Genomic DNA, 16328 nt, shown 5'->3' with positions numbered 1-16328 from the left:
GGTTTAGCAGCGATCCCACCATCCATGTGGTGAGTCGGAGCAAATGCTGACATCCGAGCTGCTGGTGCTTGACAGGAAGTTCAGGGGACAGAGTGGCGGTCACAACCTGATATTGCTGAAGCTGCCCAGCACCAAGGGTCTGACCTTTGACCCCAACACCAACGCAGCCTGTCTTCCCAGTACTGATGGGGCAGAAGGGAACCTACCTGCTTCTGGTGTTGTCATGGTTACCACTGGATGGGCAGGACCAGGTAAGAATGACAATTTAGTGGAAAACAACACAAATTCATTTTTATTTTCATTTTCTTTAAACTTTATTAATTTAAAAAACACCAAGATAAAGTTCAAAACTATTGAAATGTTCAGTTTCTTGCATAAAAATAATAATTAATAATAATAATACATTTGTTTAAAAGCGCCTTGCAGAACACGCAAGGACACTGTACAAATGGAAAGAAAACAATGAAATCACAACATGTTAACAATAAACACGTTAAAACCATTAATAAAATCAGATTGAAGATGAAAAATTGTGATCAGGGAAAGATTTAAACAGAATTAAAATAAATGGATTTAAAATGAACAGATTTAAAATGAACAGATTTAAAATGAACAGATTTAAAATGAACAGATTTAAAATGAATGGCTCCACCATACAGATCAGAGGGACGGGAAGAAGAAGAGCAGCAGGTCAGGGTGGAGGTGCAGCTGCTGGGGCAGAATTCTGCAGAGACAAAGTCTAGATCAGAGGAGTTTCTACCAAAGAATGAAGAGATAACTGTAGCCACGGCTGTCTGGATTTACTGAACATCTTCAATCGTTGTGGGAAAAGTACAATAAGTTGTTGTGCTTTGTGTTCATGACACATTTTCAATCTGCATATCCACACAAAAACCAGTAAATGGTCTTTGGTCTTCAACCGAACTACCAGCGATGACCATGAACGCATCACAGCATCTAAACCAAACTTCAACATGTAGAACTTCTAAAACCTGCTGCTGATTGAAAACATCTGTGGTGAGAACATCAGCAAACCGAGCATACGAATGCTTTAGTTAAAAAAGGAACTCCACTTCACTTTAGATGTGCTTCAGGGGCATTTAGGCACAGAGGATGAAAAGATTCATTTTTGCTTCAAACCAATATTTGACAGGCATTTTACCTAATGGATTCAGTGTGACGTGTGTGTTTGTGTGTGTGTGTGTGTGTGTGCGCTGTATGCATAAATGTACATATGTCCATTTATGATTAGGAGTAGCTATAATGCACAGAAGAAAGCATTTGTTTCTTTTGAGTTCTTTATCTTTTGAATTAATTTGTGAATTTAAAATTTAAATTCACAAATTAATATTTAAAACAATATGAAAAATATATTTTAATAATTCCTCAATTGTTTATGTTTTCATTGTTTTTTCCTTTTGTTATTGCTGAAATGGTTTAAAAAAAGCAAATCAATCACTTATGAAAGTTGCATATTATTCTGTAAAGTACTGTGAGACCACAAGTGAGGATAAAGACCCAGTCCCATGAAAATGCTGTTTAACATGGTCTCGGGGCATTTTTCTGATGGAGGACATATTAAAAGAAAATTAAGATTCAAACTGTATTTCTGAGTATTTCTTTTTCAAATTGTTGTGAATCAGGAGTAGATGAAAAAATGCCTTTTAGAAAAGCTTGTAGGTGTGACGTAGCTGCTACAACCAACGGGCCGCAGTCTTCCTGCTCCGCCCCTTTTTGTTGCACCACTACTGTTAGGTTTGGGGTTTGAGGACCTGAAAGCTGGCAGGAGAAAATGTAAACAGACAGCTCTCGCTCTCACAATAATCATAACTAACCGATGGGAACACTTTGAAAATAGATTAGAATAGGAATGCATGATGAGGAAAACTCGCGATATTAGAGATAAACATTGCGATGACAAACTGAGAGAAGGCTGTGGCTGACTAGACAAACCTACCAAAAACTGAAGAACATCTTCAGCGCAGACCGCCAAGGAGATCCCGGCTTTTTAGTTCTCCTTGTTCACTCCAACCACCTCCCCGTCCTGCATAGCCATACGACAGAAAAAAGAATGTTATTAGGCAACAGAAGAAGGGTCTCTGTGGGCTTTACGTTCACACATCCGTGTGTGGTCAATCCCTGCCATCAGTGTGCATTTGAACGTGGCCATCAATCCATGACCATGGGTCGTTCACTGTGACCAAAATTCATTTTCATCAGGTACGATGTGCGCGCTAAAACAATCTGGTCTTTCAGTCCAGAACTACAGAAGGACATAAAAAAGCAATTTGGTTCTGAAAAAAAAAATGACCTGGACCCATTTAGTTAAACCAGTGAGTAAGTAGAACCCAGTCATCTTCATTGTACAGATGACAGTTTGGATTGACCTTCACTGCACATACATACAGGAAGTGACACGTCTGCACCGACAGGGTTTCCTGTTTCCTTTACGATTCTTAATGACTAATCAGTGTCATGCTCTGAATGTCAGAATCCAGCTTCTGCTCAGATAAACATCACTCATCATATTTACCAGCGGCCCCCCCGAGAATTCTTCCTAAAAGAAAAGAGGGAGAAGCTGCAGTGAGTAAGTTCTGAACGATCCTCACAGACACACTGACCAAACCACAGTGGGAGCTCACGGTAGTGAAGGCCCTGTGCTGTAATATGTTTTGTCTGAGGGACCGTCTCCCCCTCACTATCCCCATGGTGACATCAATGCAGGGAGGGTTGCCCAATGACAGGACTGCTTGGCCTGGCCGCACAGCTGGGGAGCTGCAGAGTTGCGGGATGGGCAGCTTCATCTGTGGAAGACGATGAAGACAATGCAGATTTGAGCAGATCCTAGACACAGCTCCCACTCCCTCAGTAAAGCCCAGAACATCAGCAGAGACAGCTTCCACCTCGGATATCACCTCTACTGGACCACCTCTAGGTGGCGACACGGATCATTTTCAAACTAGAACAAAGAGACTAAGAGAAAGCTTTCTTCCCCAGCCCATGACTGTATTAGAGAACTGGACTTTGCGTTCCAAACAGGAAGTACCTGTTGGTCACAGCAAGCCAAAACCCATAGATGTTTAAGAAAGAAATAAACAGCTGTTACTCAGTTGTTCTATTGGTCTGATAACTAACCATTCTTACTGGGATGTCTTTTTTGTCCTATAATGTTCTTTATGATCCTTATTTTTCTCTAATGCCTCTCTCATTGGGTGGCTGACTAAATACTTTGAATAAGACGACTGCAATGAGCAAAGTTGATTGGATTTTTCTCGTGTTTTGGGTAGTGCCTTGAGACAACCATAGCTGTGAACTGACTCTTTCTAAATAAAGTGAAGTGGGTTGAAAAGAAGGAAGGAAAGGGGAAAAGGGAGAGGAAGAGCTCACATTCTCACAGATGTTTTAATGTGGATGAGGGCGATGTTGGCCTCCTCATCCACACGTTTGATGGTGGCTTCAATTTTCTGCTGACTTTCAAGCTCCACCTGGAAATCAGTGAGAACACAATCAGACCTAGAACAGCATCTATTGCTCAACAAGGTTTAAAAACTGAAAACATTATTTTAACTGATTATCCGTCATTTGAGCATCATTCCTTCCTGTTCAGCAACCCACCTATTTTAGCAGTGACTGTTTACAGACCACCAAGTCCTCCCTCTGGTTTTTTACAAGATTTTTCTGAACTTTTATCTGTCATTCTTCTGAGGCACAATAGGATTTTAATAACTGGAGATTTTAACATTCATATTGACAACACGAATGATCCTTTTGCCTCTGAATTTTTAAATCTTTTAAATAGTATGGATTTTACCCAGCATGTGGCACAGCCGACTCACAATAGAGGACACACCCTGGACTTGGTCATCACCTACGGCCTGTCTGCTGGTGTGTCCTCTGTTGTTGACTTGGCTGTGTCAGATCATTATTGTGTGTTTTTTAAGGTGACTGGTTTTATCCAGCAAGAGGCCTCGGTGAGAACTGTGACGAAGCGATATATAACTCCTGAAGTGGCAGAAAATTTTATTGACATTTTAAAACAAACTCCTGCTCAGATTTTACCTTTTTCCTGCGATTCTCTGACTGATGATTTTAATGACAGACTTAAGTCTGCCATTGATTCAGCCGCTCCAATGAAAACAAAAATCTTGACACATAAACCGAAGATGCCTTGGAGAAACGGTGATATTTTAAATCTGAAGAGAATTTGTAGGAGAGCAGAGAGAAAATTTAGAAAAACTAATTTAACAGTCGATTATGACTTTTTTAAGGATCAGCTAAAAACCTACAACCACGCTGTTAAACAGGCAAGGACACTTTATTTTTCAAATCTCATCACAAACAATAAACACAACCCCCGGTTTCTTTTTAAGACTATTGATTTTTTACTAAACAAAGATTTTAATAAATCCATCATGCCTCACTCACAAACTGCATGTGAGGACTTTGCTGACCACTTCAGGAGTAAAGTCAATGCTATTAGATCAAACCTTCAACCGGTACATGACAGTAATCCTAGCAGGTCGGTGGCATTGTCTTTACCTGAGGAAACACTGGAGAGTTTTGTCCTGGTTGATGCAGAGATGCTTGGTCGAGTTTTTTCCCAAGCAAACACTACAACCTGCCTTTTAGACCCTATTCCCACTTCTCTTTTTAAAGCATTTTATAAATTCTTTGAGTCCGAGATTTTAAACATAGCTAACTGCTCTCTTCAGACTGGGGTCTTCCCCTCTGCCTGTAAGACGGCGGTGGTGAGGCCCCTTCTGAAGAAGAGTAACTTGGACCCAAAGATCATGGACAATTACAGACCTGTATCCAACTTACCATTTTTAGGAAAAATTATTGAAAAACTTGTTTTTATTCAATTACATGATTTTTTAAATGAACATAATGTTCTTGAAAAGTGTCAGTCTGGTTTTAGGACAAATCACAGTACTGAGACGGCCCTTTTAAAAATTTTAAATGATCTCAGACATAATTATGACTCTCAGAAACTTTCTGTTCTGGTGCTGCTGGATCTGAGTGCCGCCTTTGATACAGTAGATCACCAGATTTTAATTGACAGACTTAGGAGTCGGGTCGGCCTCTCAGGAACTGCTCTTAACTGGTTTCACTCCTATCTCACAGATAGACACTTTTTTTTTTTTTTTTTGTTAGTATGGATACTCGTTCCTCAGGAGTCCATGAAATAGGTTGTGGGGTTCCCCAGGGTTCAATCTTGGGTCCAATACTTTTTAACTTGTATATGTTGCCTCTTGGGGATGTCATCAGGAGACACGGCGTTGACTTTCACAGCTATGCTGATGATACACAGCTTTACATCGCCGTGTCTCCTGATGACCTTGAACCTGTCAACACTCTTTTAAACTGCATTTTAGATATAAAGCTGTGGATGGCAGAAAACTTCTTGCAGCTCAACCAGGACAAAACTGAAGTTTTAATCATTGGTCCTGAAGACAAGAGAGAGATGATTTTACCCAAACTTAGGAATTTTAAATCTTCTCAGTGTGTGAGAAACCTGGGCGTTCTTTTTGACTCTGAGCTGAATTTTATCCCTCACATCAGAAACATTGTGAAAATAGGATTTTATCATCTCAAAAACATTGCCAGAGTCCGCCCGTTCCTCTCTCTTGCCAGCACAGAGATGCTAATGCATGCTTTTATTTTTAGTCGTTTAGATTACTGTAATGCCCTGCTCTCTGGTTTACCCAAAAAGTCGATCTCAAATCTACAACTTCTACAGAACTCAGCGGCGCGAGTTCTGACGAGAACCAGAGAGCGGGAACATATTACACCGGTTTTAAGATCGCTGCATTGGCTCCCTGTGCGTTTCAGGATTGATTTTAAAGTTCTTTTAATGGTTTACAAATGTTTTTATGGTCTTGGGCCCTCTTATTTAAATGATATTATTTTAAAATACGAACCCTCGCGGACCCTGAGGTCCTCTGGCACTGGCCTCTTAGTTGTCCCTAAGGTAAGGACCAAGACACATGGTGAGGCTTCATTCTGCCATTATGGTCCTCGCCTGTGGAACGGCCTGCCGGAGAGCCTCAGGGCCGCAGAGACTGTAGAGGTTTTTAAGAAGAGGCTCAAGACCCACCTTTTTAGTCTGGCTTTTATATGACTTTGATCATTCCTTATGTCTTTTATTATTCATCTATTTATTAATTGAGGTATTTATTTACATATTTATTTGTTTATTTATTTATCTATTTATTTATTTATTTTCTTGTAAGGACTATTATTATCTTTGTTTCTAATATGCAAATCTTTTTATTGTTATTTTACCAATGATGCTTAGGTTATGTTTTAATCACTGACGTTTTTTATTTTTTAATTACTAACATTCTTATATCTTATTTTATTTTTTATCTTTTTCTATTTTTATTGTTGTTATTTTATGATCATTTTTATTTTTTATTCTGATGTTTTTTACTCCAGTGTTTCCTCTGGGGGATCCATCGTTCTTGGGCACCACCAGCTTGACCTGTAGGGCGTGCCGTTGCTGTGGTGCCCGTTCTGGTTGGGCGGGCTGGGGTCCCACTCTGTGGTCTAATAGCCATGGATGGGGCCCTGGGCTGCCCTGTGTTGGCCGGGCGCTGCGGTAATGGCCCCTGTGGTCGGGCTGGGCCTTGGAATGAATGGATCCCCATGATATCGTTTCCTCACAGCAGTACCAAGCCAGACCTTCTTCAACTGCAGTTATTTGTTTCTGTTCACTGTTCTACTGGGGTAACTGGGTGGGTGGGGATGGGGGCGGGGGGTGGTGAGGGAGGGGTACCTTCTTTGTGGGATTGTCCTTTGTTTTCTGTTTTGAACAACTTTCATTTTTTATGACTGTTTTATCTGTTTTTATGTTAAGCGCTTTGTGTTTTTAACCAAAATGAAAGGCGCTATATAAATAAATAAAGTTTGAGTTTGAGTATTTCCTGTTCTTCAAACTATGACAAATTGAAGTTTTGGTAAAACTACGTTGCTGTCGCTCACCTGCACTCTGCAGGTCCCCGGACGACTTGGGCATTGGTGATTACATCACCGTCATCACTGATTATAAATCCTGTGCCAAGTGCCTTCCTCCTGAAGAATAGAGGTCTAAAGAGAGACAAATGGGACAGCAGACCAAAGAACAGTTTTTGAAAATAAAAAGTCATTTTTCACAGCTGCATTTTTGCATATGTATGACAACGCGCTTGTTTTCATGAATTGGGGGGGCTGGTACCCAGAGAACAGGTTTTAGAGGAATACTTGTTTGAATGGATCAAAATACCAGCTGTTTTTGGAGAGGACTTAACATGTTACATTCAAAAAGTTGATTTGACATGATATAGACACCTTAAGGAAGGACCTCATCTGTGTCTCTGAAAGCACTAGTATACTTCTGTTTACCTTGTACCTGTAGAGCACTAAATATTCAGGAGCGGCTCATTTGACACCTCAGATCTGAACGACGGCTGGCTTGACGGCAGTGGGTGTTCAAACCGCCCACTGAGAACACCGCGAATTTTGAAATGGAGATTGCAAACTAAACCAGCAGATCGGAAGTAGCTAATCATCCCACCCATATGGGGTGTTCCCTCATTTATACCACAATAGATTAAATCTGTAAAGTAGGATTACCACCTGTAGTTGTGGTCAGGTGCATTTTGGGTCTGCTAGCAGCAGGGGATTGTGGGATGCGCTCCCCTGATCAAAATAGGGCTTAGCATGAGCGTTTCTTTTTGCCCTCGTTTCTATTCCTATGGCAGTTGCTGATCAAATATTAATGCCACCCTTTAAGCTAGGAACGGTATGTAAAAGCTAAATAATGAAGAGTAGCTTTTCACATTTTCCTTCAATATCGGTGTCTATAACGCAGGATTTAGCAAAAAGAAATCCACTAAGTGACAATGAACAACCCCCCCCCCACCCCCCCCAATTCATCCCTCACATAAACCAGTAGGGTAAATCTGTTGTTTTTGTTTTTTATTTAGGGTAAATCTATTCTTAACCTTTGGACTTTTTGTTAAGTTATTATTTATTATCATTATTATTTATTATACCATGGTCTGGGTGAATACTCTATTCTGATTGGCTGCTGGGTTTATTGTTTATTATTGACTTATTATTGATGTTTTATCATTATGTATTATTATTATCATTATGTATTAATATTATTATTGATTTATTATGTATACATTGTTATTATATATTAATATTGTTGACCTACTATTGATATATTATTTGTTATTAATATTGAGTTATTGTTGGGCTTTTCTACATAATTTAAATTACATGTCAGATCTAAAACTTCTGATGTTTAGAAATTATTTTAAAAAATTCTTTGTAAAACATTTTTTATCCTGCAACTATGCATTTTTCATTAAAGTTTGAGCTTTTAAGTCTGACTGTTTCTCTTAACAACAACAAATAATGTATATATAATATATTATGTTCAGAGGTTCAGGCACTCACCTCTGGAAACCAATTACAGACACCCCACTGGTGTTGTGGCGTCCTCAATGTGTGGATCACATCTCGCCTCCTAAAAAGGGGAAGGGACGTCCCTGGGCTGGGGCGGGGTCATGATTACACTTCCTGTTAAACGCGGAGGGTTCCCGAAGGCCAGGACCGACTCCCCTGGCCGTGCAGCAACAGGGCTGCCAAACTGCAAGATGGGCAGGGGAATCTGTGGGAGGGCGATGAAGACAACGCAGATTTGAGCAGATTCTTGACACCACCTACTACATCAGAGAAGATCTTTGCTTGATTTATGTAAAGCGCCCACTCCCTCAGTACATCCCAGATTATCACCAGGGACAAACATGTCAGGACGTATTGACATTTTAGTAAACAACATTGCTGTCTCTCAGCTGCACTCTGCAGCTCCCCTGGACAACGTGGGTGCAGATAATCACATCTGTATCATCTGAGGTGACAAGGCCTGAAGCTGTGCAGCACTTCACCTCCCTCCTAGTGACTATACTATTTATACTACTTTCACTCGGTTTTATTCTGATCAGACTTTTCCCATCTTTACCTTTAGATTCACGCAGAAACATTTAAAACTAGGGGTGTGTATTGGTAAGAGTCTGGCGATATGATGCGTATACCGATATTGTACCGGAATATTAATAATAATAAAGGACTAAAACTTGCTGAATATTTCCTTCTTCTGTAAGTTTCCATGACATAATCGGTTTAATGGCCTTCGAAATATGTATTATTAGCATTAACGTTCCTTAAACAGCCGTTTGTTCGCAAGCTAGCTTTTTACCAAATCTTCACTTTGAACAAAATCATTCAAATAGGGCCGTAATTTTTCACTGAAATGATACTTCACAATTAAGTGTTTTGCATATTTATATTTTAGAATCAATTTTGTATATCTTACTGGGTTACCAACCTATTGTTGAAGGTAATACTTTGGATGACGATGCATCGCTGTGTCTTGCCGCCGCCATTTTGACTCGTCTAACGTAACACACTTTTATTTCAGACTCAGATGTGGTCCATAGAAAAAAGATACAAATACAGTATACATAGTAAAAAGTAAAAAGATATAAATTAAAAAGAGTATAATCGCTGTACCCAGCGTTTCCTCAGGGCAGAAGTGTAGCGGCATGAGCTTCTTTTGGGATCAGTCAGAGACATGATAATTGAGTTCTTAGATTTGTCCAGGCGTTCCATAAGGCTGTATGTAAGCTTACACAGTAGTGCTTCACAGGTGGGGATGTGAGCATCCACAAACAGCTGACTGGCTCTATACCACCTGGGCACCTGTAGCAGAAGCCTAAAAGCATCATTATAGGCCACTAAGAATTTGCGGAACGTCCCACGTCCATAGTTCCACCAAAGAGGGGCCGTATACAGAGGAGTGCAGTAAGCTCTGAATAGCGAACACTTCACTTGAAGAGAACAAGTACGGAATTTTCTCATCAGCATGTTTGCCTGAGCATAGAGTTTACAGTACTGTCTCTGAATGTCTCTATCATCCCTCCAATCATCAGTAATGAAATGTCCAAGGTATTTGATAGATGAGGTTTTTTCCAGAGGCGTTCCACAAAGCTTAAAAACAGGAAAGTTTGCATTTCTGTCGTCTTTGGTCCTTACAATCATTACTTTGCTTTTGGAGGGATTGTAGTTTATATCAAAGTCTCTGCCATAGTCAGAACAAACTTTTAAAAGTGTTTTTAACCCAGCACTGTAGGGGCTAAAAATGACAAGGTCATCAGCATACATACGATGATTAAAGGTTTGACATCCAACAACACACCCAGTTTTGCACAGATTCAGATTAGTGGATAGATCATGAATATACACATTGAATAGAAATGGAGAGAGGATCCCCCCTGTTGTACACCATTGCTTACATAAAAAGTCTCTGATAAGACATTGCCCCATTTGACTATCATTGTTTGATTAGCGTACCAGAAAGCCAGGAATCGTACAAGGTATTTGGGCACTCCTCCATTAATTAGCTTCTGAAAAAGCTTGAGGTGGTTGACCCTGTCAAAGGCCTTGGTGGCATCAATAAAACACAAAAATACAGATGTATTCAGATGCAGGTATTTCCCAACTATTTCCTGTAACGCGTAGATACACATATCAGTGCCGAGACTTTTTTTAAAACCAAATTGATTCTCACTTGTTAAAAGATGCACTTCGAGTCTAGTCAATAAAACATATTCTAAAATTTTTGAAATGTTGCTAGAAAGGGCAATCGGTCTGTAATTCAACAGACTATTTAAACTTTGAGGACCTTTTGTTTTTATTCCAATACAAACCACGTGGGCCAGTTGAGATGGATAATGCACTGTAGGCAGGGGGGGGAGCCTTCTGCCCTGCATTAAAGATAATGTTCTGTGGCTGACCATCCAAAAAAGGAATACTTATGTAAACTCTTATGTACTCTTATATAAGGTTCTATGTTGCTAATAACCAAAAAAAGGAGAATGTCTTGATATGTTTATGATGTTTCTATGACTGACCCCCAAAAGGAATGTTTAATATAAAGTTTTATCCTGTTAAGGGAGGACTCTGTAGAGCATATCCTGACAAGGTTTAGAATTGTATCCTGTTACTGACCCGTAAAAGGAGTGCTCTGTAGAAGATAGTCTGACATGTTTATGATGGTATAGGATGAGTCTACTTGCAGGGTGAGCCTGCGGGAAGGGACCGGCCCTCCTTTTCCTCACGCTCATCAAAGAATATAAAAGATAAGGAAGCCCAACTTTATTCAGAGTCTGCTGTGGGTTACGTACGAACGCCCAGCCGGAGTTTTGTTTCAAGCCACTCTATCGGGACTGTTGGCTCTCCAGTCCGTGTGTCACGGTAGGGGCAGATGAAATGTTTTCTGTTGAAACTGCATGGCTTAAACTCCTGTGTTATGTTGTGTGACTGTTTTGAAGCGGGGAATAAAAAGACACATTTTATTCTAGCTTGCAGTCTTTGAGTCATTTGTTTCTGCTCAGTGCCTACCTCCCTCGAACCTGCAAAAAATTATTTCATAAAACACCAGTTTACAAACAAATTGTTAAATTCCAACTTTTAAGGTGTAAATTTACGAGACAAAAACATCATAACTGTTAAACTATCTAGCCGTAAATTTATGAGAAAGAATCTTGTAAAATTGGAAGTGTTTTTTAAATAAAGCTTTGTGAAGTTTTATTTCCGGATTTGTTTCAAAAAGAAAGACATTTTGAACCTTTTGGTGACTCAAAATCAGATTCTTGTCATTTACCGGCAAAGCGGAGTTTCATATTGCAAGGAGCTCAGAGGCGCATTTGTGTGTGGAGGACCCCTGCGTTACTTTCATTCACATAACCGGATGTCCATGTGTCTCATTATTCTAACTGTGGGGCGTACTGTGGGGCGTATGGAGTGACCCGCATGCGGGTCTTCCCTCCCTGTGCTGCGGCTCTCTGTGTTTTAGTAAAATAACTATGATGCTCTAAGATTGTCGTGGTGCCTTAACACCGTCAGATAGCGAATAGACCTTTTTCACACTTCCGCATTTTTCGACCGGAAATACGTCAATGACGTGTAAAACAACTTCCTGTTAGCGTAGCAGCAGATATGAAGAATGGCAGAGTCGAAGAGTTGCAGTCTCTGTTGCGTTCCAGGCTGTTCGTCTTCCAACCAAAAACAGCCTTACCTTTCATTTCATTATTTTCCTGTGGATCCAAACCTGAAACCCAAATGGATATAGGCGATCCGAAGAGATGAAGGGCATAGTTTTAATGTAAACACAGGTAGCACCCTCTGCTGCCGGCACTTACTAACTTCGCTCCGGGATTGTGGTGCGGCTGCGTCGTTCGTCGCCTGAAGAGTGGTGTTGCCCCGAGTATTTTCCCTTGGAACAACTTTACTGATCCTTTGAGAAGGGAGTCAGAATATGACAGAACCTCAAACGTCAGGCTATGCAGCTAAGCTGTGAAGATACTAGCGACATGGTGGCTAAGCTAAGACAGTAAAGATGGATCACGACTACGTGACACACCCACCTGCAGGTAAGGTTGTTCATAATGTGTTTGGTTAACGTTAGTCAACTATGTGTACCGTTATTGGATACATGCATTTCTACCTGAACAAATTAATATTTATAATAAAAGATGTTCATGCTCTCACCTATTTTAATTACATGTATTTAATCACTTTTGAGCATTTTGTCATTTTGTAATTTCCTTAACAAAAATAAATGAAATGTATTTGTAATTAAATACTTAACATACTTTTCAAAACATGATTACTGTGTTGTGTTGAAAGGTAGCATTAATATATTAAGACTGATTTTTAATTTCTTTATCTTCACAGGTGCTCTGGATGAGGCTTTGGATTACATCCATGACTTAGAAGCCAAGTTCCTTTGCTGGAGCCAGGAGACGATGTCATGGCGGACAAAAGTTCCTCGTTCAAGACCTCCTAACTGACATTGGATCTAAGATCATCATTCCACCTTTTAAGCTTTCAACTCAATTCAGCAAGGAGGAAACAGAACAAACCGCAGCCATGGCCCGCCTCAGAATTATGGTGGAAAGAGTGATCAGTAGGATAAAGTCCTTTCACATCAGGAACTCTCTGTGCCGCTCACACTGATGGGCAGTGTGAATCAGATCTGGCTTAACCGCCGTGTTTTGGCAAATTATCATGGACTTTTTTGTTTTGAAGAGTGAATTAATGTTTGGTATGTAAATAATGTATAATGTGCAAATAGTATGGAAAAATTTAGTGTTTCCACATATTCTTAAAATCTAATTAAATATAATTGTTATATTCGTAATGTTTTTCTGTTGAAATGTGACTGACTACACAAAAAAATTAGATGAACAAATAAAACAATTTTGGTCAAAATTGTGCCTCGTTTAATTTTTTGGTATGCAAATAACATCAAACATTTACAATAAAAAATAACATTACAGATCAACAGTAAGACAGAAGGCTGAACTGATTGTTAAAGACAAGATAAGTGTAATTTAAGGTATGCATTCATGCATTTGCCACAATATATATCCAAGTTCTCTTTCATTCCATCTCAGAAACCCATCCAACACAACCATGAGAGGTTGGGGCTGCACCTGGCATAATCTGCTTCCAGATGCCATCATATGGATCTGGCTGTGGTCCTACACAAGAGAAACACAACACACAAAAGTTAGACATAAGTGCATAACTACATTTCAATTTAATTCATTATATCTGCTGTAACCATAATTTGGTTAGTCATAAGATTAAAAAAAAAAAAAACTTAACTTGCTCACAAAGCAACAAAAAGTTAATCACCTGTATGCCTTTTACAGTGTGGACCTCTGACCGTCCCTGCCAACTGTTTTGGGTTTTTGCACCACCAGCTCACTAACCGGTTCAGGATGGATTCCCTTATAAGTAAAAGGCAGAAAGCAATTAAAGTCTGTAGTAACTACTTGGGGTGTTTTTATAATAATTTAGAGTTGTTATGGATACACATACGTTCTTAAAAAATAATGACAATATGATCACAAACCCACCTGTGCCATCTTTGCAAGCCACTCGTGCAGGCCAGGGGGGTGGAGCAGCCTGCAGACCCAGCTGTGAATAATGTGCGGTCTGGAACAGGATGGCAACTATGTGATTGCAAAATCCTTTAGCAGCCACACAACTGCAGACGAAAGCTTTCAGGTTGGCACTTTCTGCGTCCAGTGATATCTAGACACAATAAATTATATAGGTTAAAATTAGGACATACTTATGTTGCTACATCAATGTTCAGAATGACATGAAACTATAACTGTCAATAGGGTGACCAGATTTGAGTTTGTAAAAAAGAGGAGTGAAGTGAGTTTGTGAGATATTTCATCGAGAGTAATTGGTGTTCAGAGCTGCATACATGAAGCAAATATAATTACATTTCATCTATGTTCAATGTTATTTTATTATATAAGTATCAAAAGAGAGGACATGTCCAGGAAAAGAGGACTTCTGCTCACCATACTTTCAGAAAAATAATACTAGTAAGTGAAGAAAGTGCCGCAACCGCAGCAAAATGAACACGCATACGGGCAACTTAACATTTCTTATTTACAGCTTCACCAAATTTTTGGGTGTTATGTTAATCTCATGCCTTTTCACTTAAACATACACACAACATATTCACTGCGATGCCTTATATTACAAATTAATAACACCAGGATTTACAGTTGACGTAAACACACAGAGTTACCGGTGATGCGGCTATGGCTAAAGCTAGCTGAAGCTTACCTTGGTAATGGTGGATAAACTCTTCGTGGACGAATTTATATCCCATGTCCAATTTGTTTCCTTTAGTGGACGATTGCATCTTCACACTCTTCATCACATCGGTGCTGGTGAACTTCGGAACACAACTCAGGCTCTTCGAAAACACTCTAGGCTCTGCCATTCCTCCGCCAGCGAAGCACAAACCGGAACTAGGTTTACACGTTGATGACGTACTTCCGGTTTTTGCGAAAAAGGTCTATAGGCAGGAGGAAGACAGCAGCCTGAGCGCGCGGAGGGGGCGTGTCTGCAGCTGTGAACGCCGACCAGACTGGTCTGTAGTGTTGTGGGTTGGAACGTTTGTCTTGAAAGACATTCAGCGGCGATCTCGTAGGGCGCCCCAAGAGCGCCCCCCACCAGACTATAATTAAATTTGCGTTTTATCAGGAAATTCAGTTATCTGTGGCAGCTACAACAGCATTCAGAAATAACAGCAAAAAAATGGCATCTAAAATGACATTCATATTAAATAAATAAATAAATAATAGATAAATAGAGCTGCGAAAGTGTAAAGAACATGTGATCCACTGCAAACATGTGATCAACTGTAAAAAACATGTAAAAACTTTAATACAAAAATATGTCAGTAATAAAGTAAACACCAATCAAACAACCGTTCAGGAACGAAAACAATTGAAAACAGCAACAACTGCAACAAAAGTAAATGAATAAATGAGTGACAGAAAGAAATTAGGGCGCCCCTACTATCCTGTCACCTTGCTGCTTTAATGACCGTATGTTGCGCTGTAGAACACGCTGGGGAGGGGGGGTTGCACGCGGGGGAAAACAACGAACAGGGAGAGAGGCGGGGCTTAGACTCACTGCTTATGATTCCAGACCCGTAACAAACTAACAGCTGCTTCCTACTACAAAATAATTGTCATCCATAAAATTAATATAACTTATTGTGTTTACTGGATTTAAAGATTTCATTCATTCATCTTCTAATCCATTTTTCCCTTTCGGGGTCACGGGGCTGCTGGAGCCTATCCCGGCCACTTGTAGGCGGGGGCAGGGGATGCCCTGGACAGGTCGCCAGTCTGTCGCAGGGTAAAGGGTTAAAAGAATAAAGAAAGAAATAGAAACGAGTCTGCATCAAAGTGAATGTGTTTCCATCATCTCACTTATCTTAACTCTGGTGTTTGACAGATGGAAAAGTCTATTCAAGGTTGTGGAAAATGGCAATAAGTTCTATCGCTAGAGGAAAAATAACGTGATTTCTCATGGGAGGGGAGCACCGCCATCTTGGTGAGGTCAAGTCACTGCTGCAGTGCAGCGCGCGCCACGCACACACACACCTTACATCATTAACCTGTCATGCGCACAACACCAAAGTGGAAGGTAAACATTGTTCCCTCCTCAAGATGACACCTCCTGTTTCAACATATACCAAAGATGAAAGTAGTCTCTTATATTAGCATAGGAACGTTGAAATGCCAAAAAGTGAGCCTGGGGGGGGGGGCGTGGCTTGAGCAGCAACGTGAAGACATTTAGCCTCGCTGCTCCCCAGAAATACCCATTTTTTCAGTTAAATTCTTCAATGTGTGTGATAATATTTTGTTTTTATGTTTTTTTCCTGTAGT

General features: G+C 40.1%; 3 long non-coding RNA genes across 3 annotated transcripts; 1 reads left to right on the top strand and 2 right to left on the bottom strand.

Moving 5' to 3' along the window:
• Positions 1-289: 289 nt before the first annotated feature.
• Positions 290-7097, bottom strand: LOC144987851 (uncharacterized). Its single transcript, XR_013651523.1, has 5 exons — positions 6985-7097; positions 3388-3485; positions 2113-2804; positions 1958-2044; positions 290-724 (listed from the first exon to the last, which is right to left on the bottom strand). It is a non-coding gene; the product is annotated as an uncharacterized LOC144987851 (long non-coding RNA).
• A 4869-nt stretch (positions 7098-11966) lies between these two features.
• On the top strand, positions 11967-13326 carry LOC144987852 (uncharacterized). Its single transcript, XR_013651524.1, has 2 exons — positions 11967-12485; positions 12790-13326. It is a non-coding gene; the product is annotated as an uncharacterized LOC144987852 (long non-coding RNA).
• On the bottom strand, positions 13315-15960 carry LOC144987849 (uncharacterized). The gene is made up of 4 exons (XR_013651520.1): positions 14710-15960; positions 13980-14157; positions 13756-13850; positions 13315-13598 (listed from the first exon to the last, which is right to left on the bottom strand). It is a non-coding gene; the product is annotated as an uncharacterized LOC144987849 (long non-coding RNA).
• Positions 15961-16328: the final 368 nt, after the last annotated feature.

The sequence above is a fragment of the Oryzias latipes genome, chromosome 19 (genome assembly GCF_053564925.1).
Source record: "Oryzias latipes strain Hd-rR chromosome 19, Olatipes_Hd-rR_3.1".
Lineage (NCBI taxonomy): Eukaryota > Metazoa > Chordata > Actinopteri > Beloniformes > Adrianichthyidae > Oryzias > Oryzias latipes.
Note: the sequence above shows the minus strand (reverse complement) of the source record. Positions and strands in the feature narration are given on the sequence as shown.